Raw genomic sequence first — 12,141 nt, forward strand, 5'->3', positions numbered from 1 at the left:
CTGAAGTGTTGGGTCGTCCTCTGTTAGGATTTTGTTGCGGACCGTCGCGTTCTTCATCCCAAAAATTAGAGCGTCTGTGAGGCGAGCTTCTGGGCTGTCAAAGCGGCACTTTGACAGAACCGTGCGAAGTCTCGTGGCGAATTGGTTGATTGTTTCTGACTCACGTTGGGTCATTCTGGAGAATTGATGTCTGTAGACTACGGCAGGCTTCGTTGGTTTGAAATGGTTTGCCAGTCTTGCTTGGAGGTCGTCCCACGGAACGGCTTTAGCTGGAAGCGGGTCGGTGAGCGTTTGGACGAGGTCAAAAATCTCGGTCCCGCAATAATTCAAGAATATCGCTCGCTTCCTTTTGTCTTCGGCTTCTCCCATTCCTGCTGCGTCTAGGAAGATTTCAAATTTCGCCATGTAGGCGTCCCAAGACGACTTCTCGGGGTCGAAGTAGTCGGGAGCCCGGCCGATCTGGATCTGATTCATGCTTGACTCGTGGATTCTTCGTTCTCTCGTCGCCAGTGAAATGAATGAGACTCAGACAAGAAGTACAAGATGGTTCCGTTTATTCAGCTCTTTAACAAGTGACTCCAGCAAGGAACGCATCTGAGCTGTCAGTGTCAAAACAGCCCTATTTATACTTTAAGGCTCGCGCCTAAAAGAAACGGCCGTGCGTCTCAGCCAATCAGACGCGGCCAAGGTTTATTCATAGCTTAGACAGTATTTACAAGGCTTTTTTCTTTTTACAGAGTTTTACATTAGTTATACAGACTTAACACTAACTATAAGACTTTATGGCTTTTTTGAGAAGAATAGTAGATAGATAAATAGATGGATGGATGGAAGGTAGGTAGATAGATAGATATAGATTTTTATTTTATTACCAAGCATTAGGTATAAACTATTCAGATTCTATCTGAACTAACGAGTGTTTAGAAATAAGAATAATAGCATCTTTTGTATCTCCACAATATCTACAGATACTCTTTGATAACAAAACTCATAGTGGAAGAATTAAAATAAGCCTAGACAATGATATTGCCATCAAGGAATGTAAAGACTGGCATGTTTCTGGATCAAGTAAGCTTAAAAAACATACTTTTGTTATTACTTATTTAGTGCTTATTAGGTTTTATTGAAGGCCTAGTGATGCATGAAGTTAAATATAGTATTTGCTATGATCTGTAGTAACTATATTTTTAAAAGTATGTTTGTCAACTGAGCACGCAATTTGAATATGTGTGTTACATCATTTCACCTATAGTCCTTAAAAAAGTCTCTTTCTATATGGTTAATATTTACATTACTGGCGAAATTCAAAATTTTTCCCTACCAGTTTGGTGGGTGAGGTTTGGTGGGCGTGGCAAGGAAGGATACTGCAAAATCTTCATTCCCACCCCACTCTGGGGCCAGCCAGAGATGGTATTTGCCGGTTCTCCTAATTAGTCAAAATTTCTGCTACTGGTTCTCCAGAATCTGTCAGAACCTGCTGAATTTCACTTCTGATTTACAGTATATTAGAAGGGAATTCCCCACAATGGGAAATTTGCCCCAAGTGCAAATAACTATATAACTTGAGGGAGGAGGGGTCCTCTTTAGACTACCAAAAGTGTGAAGCATTCATTCTTTTTGATGGCTTTGAATCCTTTAATTATCCACCTCTCCCTGTATTGAAAAATTAAGTAAGATGGAGGCCTCTTCTCCATTATTAGCACTCTCTCAAGGCAATTTCACGAAGAAAATTTCCCCTCAGAAACAAATGAGTATGTGTTCTATGAGTGTATCAGGTTAACTATTATGCATAGACAAGTAAATCAAACTTTTTTTCCCAGTACAGAAGAATACCCATTATATGATGATCTTTGATGGTTTTGTCATACTGACATGTCTTGCATCACTGATTCTCTGCACACGATCTGTAATTAAAGGAATTTATCTACAAAGGGTAAGCTTATGTTTGTCAGTATCTCTTAATAAATTTAATTGCAGCCTTTCAACAGCAATTTCTCTTTTCTTGCCCTCTCACGTATCCTAGGAATTTGTGACTTTTTCCAACATCACTATAAGAAAGAAGTATCTTTCTCTGATCTAGTGGAATTTGTCAATGGATGGTATATCATGATCATCGTTAGTGACCTTCTTACCATAGTTGGTTCTACATTAAAGATGGAGATACAAGCTAAGGTAAGTGACTTGAATGCTGATTGGATGGTCTGTGTTCCAGTTTTGGAAGTCCCAATTGAAATCTTATTGACCAACCTGAATTTTGTTATTTTTATAGTTCACTTGAGTCTTCAACTGGGGAAAATGGTCACATTGAGAAAACTGCTGCTCCAGAGAAGGCATTTTTCTAGCTGTATATTTTACCTATCCATGGTAATATCATTAGAAATTACAAATGAGCAGTATCTGTGCATATCATCAAAAGTCTATTAATTTGCTGTGCAATGCATTTGTGCTCTTTGTCCACCAGGAAACAGCCCTGACATTTTTAGCCCATTTCTTTTTAATGGAATAAGGTTTACTCACCTCCCAAGAATGGTCTCCTAATCTACGTAGCAGAACTTTATGTCTCCCATCTCAGTGTCAAAAGAAAAGAAAATATGGTATCCCCAAGAGTTAAAATGAATATACAGTGGTACCTCGAGATACGAGTTTAATTCGTTCTGGACCTGGGCTCTTACGTCGAGCAGCTCTTATCTCGAACGACTTTTCCCCATAGGAATTAATGTAAATAATTTTAATTGGTTCCAGCCCTCAAAAAACTCACAAAGTTAGTCTAAATTATGCAGAAAGACATGTTTTTAATGAAGAAATGTACATGTACATATAAATGAATAATGAAGTTTCTTTCACTTAACTTGTAAACTTTCTTAAACTTTTAAATTTACATATGTTCAACTTCTCTGCCACCCAATCCTGTAGGACAGAGGTCCCCAACCCTTTTTGCACCAGGGACCGGCTTTAAGCGATCAAGAGAGGAATGGGTGAATGAATGGACGGAGGGTGGGAAGGAAGGAAGGAAAGAGGGAAGGGACAGGAACAGAGGAAGGAAGCAAGGAAACTTATGAAAGGGGAGAGTAAGAGAGGAATGAGTGAAGGGAGGGAGGGAGGGAAGAAGTTGGGAAGGAGAAAGAAAAGAAGAAATAGAGGAAGGGAAGGTAAAAGAGAGAAAGAAAAAGAGCAAGAAAGAAAGCAAGAAAGCAAGCAAGCAAGAAAGAAAGAAAGAAAGAAAGAAAGAAAGAAAGAAAGAAAGGGGGAAGGGACAGGAACAGAGGAAGGAAGCAAGGAAACTTATGAAATGGGAGAGTAAGAGAGGAATGAGTGAAGGGAGGGAGGGAGGGAAGAAGGTGGGAAGGAGAAAGAAAAGAAGAAATAGAGGAAGGGAAGGTAAAAAAGAAAGAAAAAGAGCAAGAAAGAAAGAAAGAAAGAAAGAAAGAAAGAAAGAAAGAAAGGGGGAAGGGACAGGAACAGAGGAAGGAAGCAAGGAAACTTATGAAAGGGGAGAGTAAGAGAGGAATGATTGAAGGGAGGGAGGGAGGGAAGAAGATGGGAAGGAGAAAGAAAAGAAATAGAGGAAGGGAAGGTAAAAGAGAGAAAGAAAAAGAGCAAGAAAGAAAGCAAGAAAGAAAGCAAGCAAGAAAGAAAGGCAACTTCAAAGAAAGGCTCACTGAGCATCTCTCACTCTCTCTCTCTTTCTATCTCTCTCTTTCTCTCTCTCCCCCCTCTCTCTTTCTCTTTCTCTCCCCCTCCTGGGCTCCCGGATCGCTTGCTTCTCAGGCCAGCAAGCCGGCTGCCCGGAAAAGCATCGCGCCTTTTCAATGCCCTTCCCTGTGCTTCGGAAGCCGCCGAACGCCGTCAGAGGGGCGCATCAGCGGCTTCCGAAGCACAGGGAAGGGCTTAAGCCGCCGCCTTTTCCCTTCCCCGTGGGAGCAAACATGCTTTGCACCTTCCTAACTCCCTCCCCCCCAGCCAAACCCCCAAAGCATGTTTGCTGCCACACGATTTAGCCAGGACAGGAGCGAAGTAACGTGGAGGATTGGGGAGCTGAAACCAGGCGGTTTCAGCTTTCCAATCCTTCACGTTACTTCGCCGCTAAATCGTGTGGGAGCAAACATGCTTTGGGGGTTTGGCTGGGGGGGAGAAGTAGCACCTTCCTAACTCCCTCCCCCCCAGCCAAACCCCCAAAGCATGTTTGCTGCCACACGATTTAGCCAGGACAGGAGCGAAGTAACGTGGAGGATTGGGGAGCTGATTGCAACTCCCCTCCCGTGGCTGCTGTTGAGGCGCTGCCTCCTCCCGCCCCCGCTCGGCAATCGGCCCGGCGGCATTGCTGGCGTTCCAGGCGAGCCGCCCGGCATAAGCAGCGATTTCGTGCCTCGGGCCGGGCAGACAAGAGGTCTGGCGCTCCCACGTGGAAGGGAAAAGGCGGCGGCTTAAGCGGGGCGTGGGAGGAGGCAGCGCCGCACCGGACCCCTCAGACTGCTCCACCCGGGATGGGGATCCTCCGGAGGGGCGCACGGGAAGGGCTTAATCCGCCGCCTTTTCCCTTCCCCGTGGGAGCGCCAGACCTCTTGTCTGCCCGGCCCGAGGCACGAAACCGCTGCTTATGCCGGGCGGATCGTCTGGAACGCCAGCAATGCCGCCCGGCCGATTGCCGAGCGGGGGCGGGAGGAGGCAGCGCCGCACCGGACCTCTCAGGCCGCTCCGCCCGGGTCGAGCCCCATCCCGGGCGGAGCGGCCTGAGGGGTCCGGTGCGGCGCTGCCTCCTCCCGCGCCCCGCCCCCGCTCGGCAATCGTGGCGCTCCCACGGGGAAGGGAAAAGGCGGCAGATTAAGCCCTTCCCTGTGCTTCGGAAGCCGCCGAACGCGGGGCGCGTCAGCGGCGGGAACCGGACCTGGCCGCCGCCCCCCCCCAGCAGAAGCCAAGCCCCCCCCAGCCGAGCCTGGTGGCAAGCTCGCCCCCAACCCCCGAGATCGAGCGCACGAAGAGGCATCTCTTGCCTTCTGCCGCTGGCCGCCCGCTCTCTTTCGCCCAGCGCTGCTTTGGAAGGCGCGACGGGAAGAAGGAAAGCGGCACGGCGGGCGGCCAGCGGCAGAAGGCGAGAGGTGGCTCTTCGATGTGCGCGAACCCCCCCACCCCCAGCAGAAGCCAAGCCCCCCCCAGCCGAGCCTGGTGGCAAGCTCGCCCCCAACCCCCGAGATCGAGCGCACGAAGAGGCATCTCTCGCCTTCTGCCGCTGGCCGCCCGCTCTCTTTCGCCCAGCGCTGCTTTGGAAGGCACGACGGGAAGAAGGAAAGCGGCACGGCGGACGGCCAGCAGCAGAAGGCGAGAGGTGCCTCTTCGATGTGCGCGGACCCCCCCACCCCCAGCAGAAGCCAAGGAGCCCCAGAATGTGAGCTTGGGAGTCGAGCAAAAATGTCTCTCCCCTCCCAGCTCGTATCTCGGAATCCTCGTAAGTAGAGCAGCTCGTATGTCGAGGTTCTACTGTAAAAGGTCCTTTTTTTATGGGCACCCCCCTAAAATTCCGTTAGTGTAATTTATTGATCATCATCTTAATCTTCATATAGAGTCTGACAAGCTATGACGTCTGCAGTATCCTTTTAGGAACTTCCACCATGCTTGTGTGGTTTGGAGTGATCCGCTACCTCAGCTTCTTTAAGAAATATAATGTAAAGATCTTCTGGAACACTCATGCTCTTGGTATTCTTTTCTGTTATTACCTGGCAATGCTGAATGTCTTTGGAAAGTCTAATGAGCATCTCTGGGTTTTTCTTGGGCCTTGTTTTTCAGCTGCTTATTTTGACTCTCCGTGCAGCATTGCCCGATGTCATTCGATTTTGCTCCTGTGCGGCTATGATCTATCTGGGTTATTGTTTCTGTGGCTGGATTGTGCTGGGCCCATATCATGCTAAGGTACTGTGAGTTGGATGTTTGTCATCTAGTTTTGTATCTGAAGGGTCTTGCGCAAATGTTAACAAAATGAGCACGCTGCCAAGATATCTGAAAGGGCCAATTTATCACTTTAGTTATGTAACTATACATGATCACCAGAATATGGAGTTGTCACGTATAGGTATATATTCTGCATTATCTGAGGCATTGATGCACATTAATAAAATATTGTAATATCCAGAGATTTTCATGGGCTGGTATTGAGTAAAACATGTAACATTTATTTGCAGTTTACTGTATTTGACCAGTATTTTTTAAACAACTTGAGCAAAAAAGGAAATAATTTTGTTTTGTCTGTTTGTTCCTGAATATTTGTTCTCTTCTAGTTCCATACCTTGAATATGGTTTCTGAATGTCTTTTCTCTTTGATAAATGGAGATGACATGTTTGCTACTTTTGCAAAAATGCAACATAAAAGCTACCTGGTGTGGCTGTTCAGCCGGATCTACCTCTACTCCTTCATTAGCCTCTTTATCTACATGGTCCTGAGCCTCTTCATTGCCTTAATTACAGACACGTATGAAACAGTGAAGGTACATAAACAACACTGTAGGATGTTACATTTAATTTTTGAAATGTGAATTTCCAAAAGTTCTGAAATAATTTTCTGAATATCAAATGATATTCAGCATAACATAATGACATCGTCATACAAATGACACAGAGCTCTGATAAGTTCATATTTACTGCAAGTAAGCAAAAAAGGGCCATTTGCATGATGACATCATGATGCAGTGTCATCATTTATTCAGTCTATGTCAAACTCACAGAGTCATGTTACCGTCATATAATGTATTGCGATGTTTCCCCCCTTTGCGGAACTGGGGTGGGCTTGGCCTGCGCATAATGCATCCAAATCACAGGCCATCTGTTCGATTTATTCCATAGCTGAGTGATAAGTTTTTTGTGTTTAATTTTTTTTTGTTAGCATGGTTTATCTGGTTCTGAAGAACTGAGCAAGTTCTTTAGAACAACCAAGACTGAAGTTTAAGGCTATAACCTATTGCTTAATTTCCCAACTCTACTTTAATCTGAACTACTATGCTTAATTTCCCTTGGGCAAGAGGACATGTACTATGATAACAGTTGTTTTTCCCTTCCCATTGCCTATAATATGAGGGAATCTCTTCAGAAGATAGTTTGGGTGCTCCAACTTCCTAATGTCCTCTGTAGGCCCTAAAGACAAGATTTTAAGTTAATGTTATGTTTATATTGAATTACAAGGATATTTAATTCAACATAATTCCTATGATTTTTGTTGTTTTTGATGCAAAGTTGTGTCTAATTCATCGTGACCCCATGGACAATATTCCTTCAGGCCTTCCTGTCCTCTACCATCCCCTGAAGTCCATTAAATCTCACGCTGACTGCTTCAGTGACTCCATCCAGCCACCTCATTCTCTATCATCCCCTTATTCCTTTGCCCTCAATCTCTCCCAGCATCAGGTTCTTCTCCAGTGAGTCCTTCCTTCTCATTAGGTGGCTAAAGTATTTGAGTTTTATCTGCAGCATCTGGCCTTTTAAAGGGCAGTCAGGGTTGATATCTAGGACTGACCGATTTAATCGCCTTGCAGTCCAAGGGACTCGCAGAAGTCTTCTCCAGTGCCATATTTCAAAGGCCTTGCTCCCTCTCTATTATTTTATTACTGCCTGAGCAGCCGTCCGCATCTTCAGGTAGCTAACGTACGATTTGACAAAGCAGATTTGGCTCTGGTTAGCTTTCATATCGGAAGTTGAAAAAAATCTAGTGCTGTGGGAGGTTGAAAACCCATCCTGGAAGATGGCAGAACCACATCACTTTCTTACCATTCCTGGGCAATAAAACTGAATGGATGTATCCATGTAAATCACAAGGGTCCAGAGAAGATGGCTTTGCTCTTTGATTTCAGAATTTTCCTCTTCTCTCATATGAAAAAGTATAATTTGGCAGCATCATTTGGAAGACATCTGAATATTTCCTCCAAGGCTACTAGAGTCTGCCTGGAATCATGAGGCTCAAAGTTGTGTTCCCCTGTCATTTCTACCAGGGTTTAAAGACCGATAAAATGCAGATTACAAGTCCACCCTAATCTCCCAATCTCATGTGGAAACTTGGGGGAAGGTGGATGAGAAATAGGGTGCAAGAACCTCACTTTTCTACTTATTTAATGGCTTCTAACTCACCAGGAGAAACCTGACCTTTCCTATTTTTCCTCACCCCTCTTTAAAAATTGTGTTTTTCATAGCCATATAATATCCACTGGAGTTGTACTACATAACAACTTTTTTTTTTTAGCATTACCAGTGTGAAGGCTTTCCAGAGACAGAACTTCATTCATTCATAGCCCAGTGCAAAGACCTGCCAAACTCTGGAAGATACAGATTAGAAGAGGAGAGTCCTATAAATATTTTCTGTTGTTGTAAAAGGTTGGTGACTAAAGGCCTGGGTGACAGATGCATCATCTGACAGTTTTGTTTCTTCAATATTTAATTAAGTTGACTGCTGTGAGAATAGAAAGCAGGTTAACAGAACATCAGTCTTGAATCTAGTGAAACTGTAGGCACTTCCTCATAAGCGTAGTGACCCTATACTGGTTTGAAAGCTGCTCTGGATTCCCATGATCCCCCAATGTCATAGATCAGAGGTCTTCAAACTTAGCTGGTTGGAGAATTCTGGGAGTTGAAGTCCACAAGTCTTAAAGTTGCCAAGTTTGAGGACCTCTGGTCATAGATAGATAGATAGATAGATAGATAGATAGATAGATAGATAGATAGATAGATAGATGATAGATAGATAGATAGATATCCATTTTTCAGAGTTGCAAATGGTTAAAAGTGAAAGCAATTACTGATTTATTTTAAATTTTCTGAGGGTTGAGGAATAAAGATATCAGTGAACCTTTTAAATAATGGTGCATAAGATAACTTTGTTATTAGTTATACTTTTCTAAAGTGAGCAATTGTGACGGTTTCTAATCTTGCACTTCTTATTCAGGGTGACTTATTTTTATTAAAATTATTTTCTTTAGATCAATAGATCTTGTTTGATTTATAAAAATGGGACCATTTTGATTTCTTCCTCTTTATTATATATTTTGTGCAGCTGGATAACATCTCTGTACCTTTTCTCCTTTTTTATGTCTTAATAAAAACATTGGCAAAAATTGCTGAAAGTAGTTGGAGATTCTGGAGCTGGACAATCATCACAGATTCAGTAAGAAATCATCAAAGAGGAAATTCAAACATGAGAGGCACAAAATTGTCATAAATGTTTTTGAAATATGTGCTGGTAATTATGTTAATTCTGAGTCCTAATTACCATATAATGCACATCTTAAACTTTTTATGAAGAACAGTGGAAAACTGAAATTATATTGTGATGTACTATCATTACTCTTGCTATGTTATGTAACAGGCACAATGTATGAATAACTCTCTACGTGAATTACTGTATTTTTCGGAGCATAACATGTACCTTAGTTTTTGGAGAGGAAAATAAGGAGGGGAAATCTGCCTTTCAGGTATTCATCTGGCTAGCGTCCTTAATCTGGTCGGTTTTACACATTATTTTATCCCCTGGTTAGGGCTTAAAAAAACCTTATTCGGAAAGAGTAACAATGAAAGAACCTGCAAGCTGGTCAGAGCTCAGAACATTACTAGTGCCTTGTTAGTGCTGGAAAGAAACTTATTTGGAGCAAGTAGAGCAATGAAAAAAAGCCTGCAAAGACTTAGGGCTGGAAAAAATATTATTCGGAGAAAGTAACAATGAAAAAGCCAGCAAGGTAAGACCTGGGAAGATCATTAGCACCTTGTTAGGGCTGGAAAAAAAGCTTCAGAAAAAGGTACATTCGGAGTATAAGATGAACCCAAATTTTCAGCCTCCTTTGGGGTAGAAAAAGATGCATATTATACTCCAAAAATACAGTAATCATACAATAATTTCTGTTTTTTATAGGTATCTAAATAACCTTAAAATAAAAGAGAGCAGATGGTTTCAGTTCTTTTCTCTGTGATTTGAGACAGATCACTAAAGGACTTTTGAGTCCCAATTGTTTATTGTATGTCAAATCTGTTGAATTTGTTAATCTGTTAGTTCTTCAGCCAAAATAAAGATGGTTGGCTTCGTTATTTATTCTAATTTTATGTAAAACCTCCTTTTTTGGAACTTAAAAACAGTCTCTTATCCATCTCTTTCATGTCTAAGGCAAGACTAAAATTCACAGGCTCCTGAGTTCTAGCCTGGTGCCTTAACCACTATTAATGCCCTGGGTACTTTGTACCAGAAAAACATTCTTAACTTAATATATTACTATTTTAAGAAATGCCCAGACATGTTTTAAATGTTAGCTAATAGCATTTCTTAAATGAATCTTGCCATTTCCTGTCCTAAAGTTGTATGGAGGATCACTGTGTAATAAAACCTGACGAATCTTGGATACAACTGAAGAGATTCAGATGACATTTACATGTGGAAAGTACTACCTATAATGACAACATAGTGTAGATACATAGATAGATGATCGCTACAATAGGGCTTCCACAGATAAAACCTGCCAGATGGTAATCCGATGGGACGAGATGGCATGGGATGCATTTAAAAACTGGGGGAAATGAAACAAGCCGGCTAATCCCCTTTTCCATCCATTGTGAAGCAGCTTTCCAAGTTTGAGAAGATAAGGGCTAGGACTTGTCTGACAGATTCTGGAGCTTTTGAACCACACAGCATCAAAATGTCTTTTGTAATGGGACAGTCTATTCTGGCTGGTTGGCTGGCTTCTTCCTTCCTTTTGCTCTGCTCTTCCATTTTGCCTCATAAGGACATCCTGTGTTTCAAGAATCATATTTAGGCTGCAAATATCGAGACGGCTATTTGGTAGTACAAAAAGCTTGGGTTTTCTGTAACTCTTGTGATGCCTTGTGGTGATCTGGATTTTTGCAGCTAATATATCCATGCAGTCAAATTTGTTGAAGGCACAGCAAGAGAGAGATTTGTGATCTTCAGGGCAGTTGCTTGTTCTGTCTTCACTATGTGTATGGACACTTCTGACTTCTTCACATCCACTACTGTCACTGTCCAAATTCCACGAACCAGTTTTAAAATCACAATAGTTCTCAATCTAATTACCAAAATCTCTTAAATCAGCAAAGAGCAGTCTTTTTTACAGGGAGCAAAATCATTCCCACCCTTACTTTGTTTAAGATTAGGTAAGCTGGTCTGTAATCATCCACATGGCAGGACAAAATACAGTAATCTTTTCACATTTCTCTGCTATCATCTAGTAGTCAATCTAGATTTCTGCAGTCAGATATGGCTCAGTTCTCTTTGCTGCTTGTTTTGTTGCAGACGTAAAGGCAAAATAATCCTTACCTAAATATTAAATAAAAATACTAAAGTTTCGCTATAATATTGTTTTTTTTTATTATTGTTGTGAGCCGCCCTGAGTCTTCGGAGAGGGGCGGCATACAAATCTAATAAATAATAATAATAATAATAATAATAATAATAATAATAATTATTATTATTATTATTATTATTATTATTATTATTATCAAAACTTCAACCACTTTTCCTTAATGTTCTGATCATTCAATAAACTTTTTTTTTGATAGACCCACAAAATAGCAAGATACTAAAAGGTCTCTTTGCTGCCATCTAGTGACCACTCTCTGGAATCAATTGACCCCTGTGATCCGCACTGTTCCCACCTTCCTGGCTTTCCTGAAGGCTGTGAAAACTTGGCTTTGCCTGCAGGCCTGTGGCCGATGAGTTATACCATCTAGCTCCGGCTAAAAGGATGAATGATTTATTTTCTTGGGGTTTTAAATTGTTATTATATTGTTTTAAATTGCTGTACACTTCCCAGAGTCCCGAAGGAGTTGGGCGGCTTATAAATTAAATTAAATTAAATTAAATTAAATTAAATTAAATTACATTAAATTACATTAAATTACATTAAATTACATTAAATTAAACTTTTTACAGTCCAAATATGGTAGATCTAGTCTTGGGGGAGGGGTAGAGAAATGTTTTCCTGCCAGTAATACTGGGAGATAAAATATCCTGAGCTGAGAATCCCCTGAGTAGCCTCACTCACCACCGCACTAAAGACATTCCTCTTTGATTCAACAGATTGAAACAGCCTTGTTCTGGGGATCAGCAAGAGGGGAAGAAATTGGAACGGTTGGGAATGTTTTTAATAAGTTTTGTGGTTTTATTAG

General features: G+C 42.0%; 1 pseudogene; it reads left to right on the forward strand.

Annotated features, from left to right (window-relative positions):
• LOC139155351 (mucolipin-3-like) overlaps positions 1-8,389 on the forward strand; it is a 38,310-nt pseudogene extending 29,921 nt beyond the window's left edge.
• The last annotated feature ends 3,752 nt before the right edge of the window (positions 8,390-12,141 follow it).

Source organism: Erythrolamprus reginae, unplaced genomic scaffold (genome assembly GCF_031021105.1).
Source record: "Erythrolamprus reginae isolate rEryReg1 unplaced genomic scaffold, rEryReg1.hap1 H_12, whole genome shotgun sequence".
In the NCBI taxonomy this organism is placed as follows: Eukaryota; Metazoa; Chordata; class Lepidosauria; order Squamata; family Dipsadidae; genus Erythrolamprus; species Erythrolamprus reginae.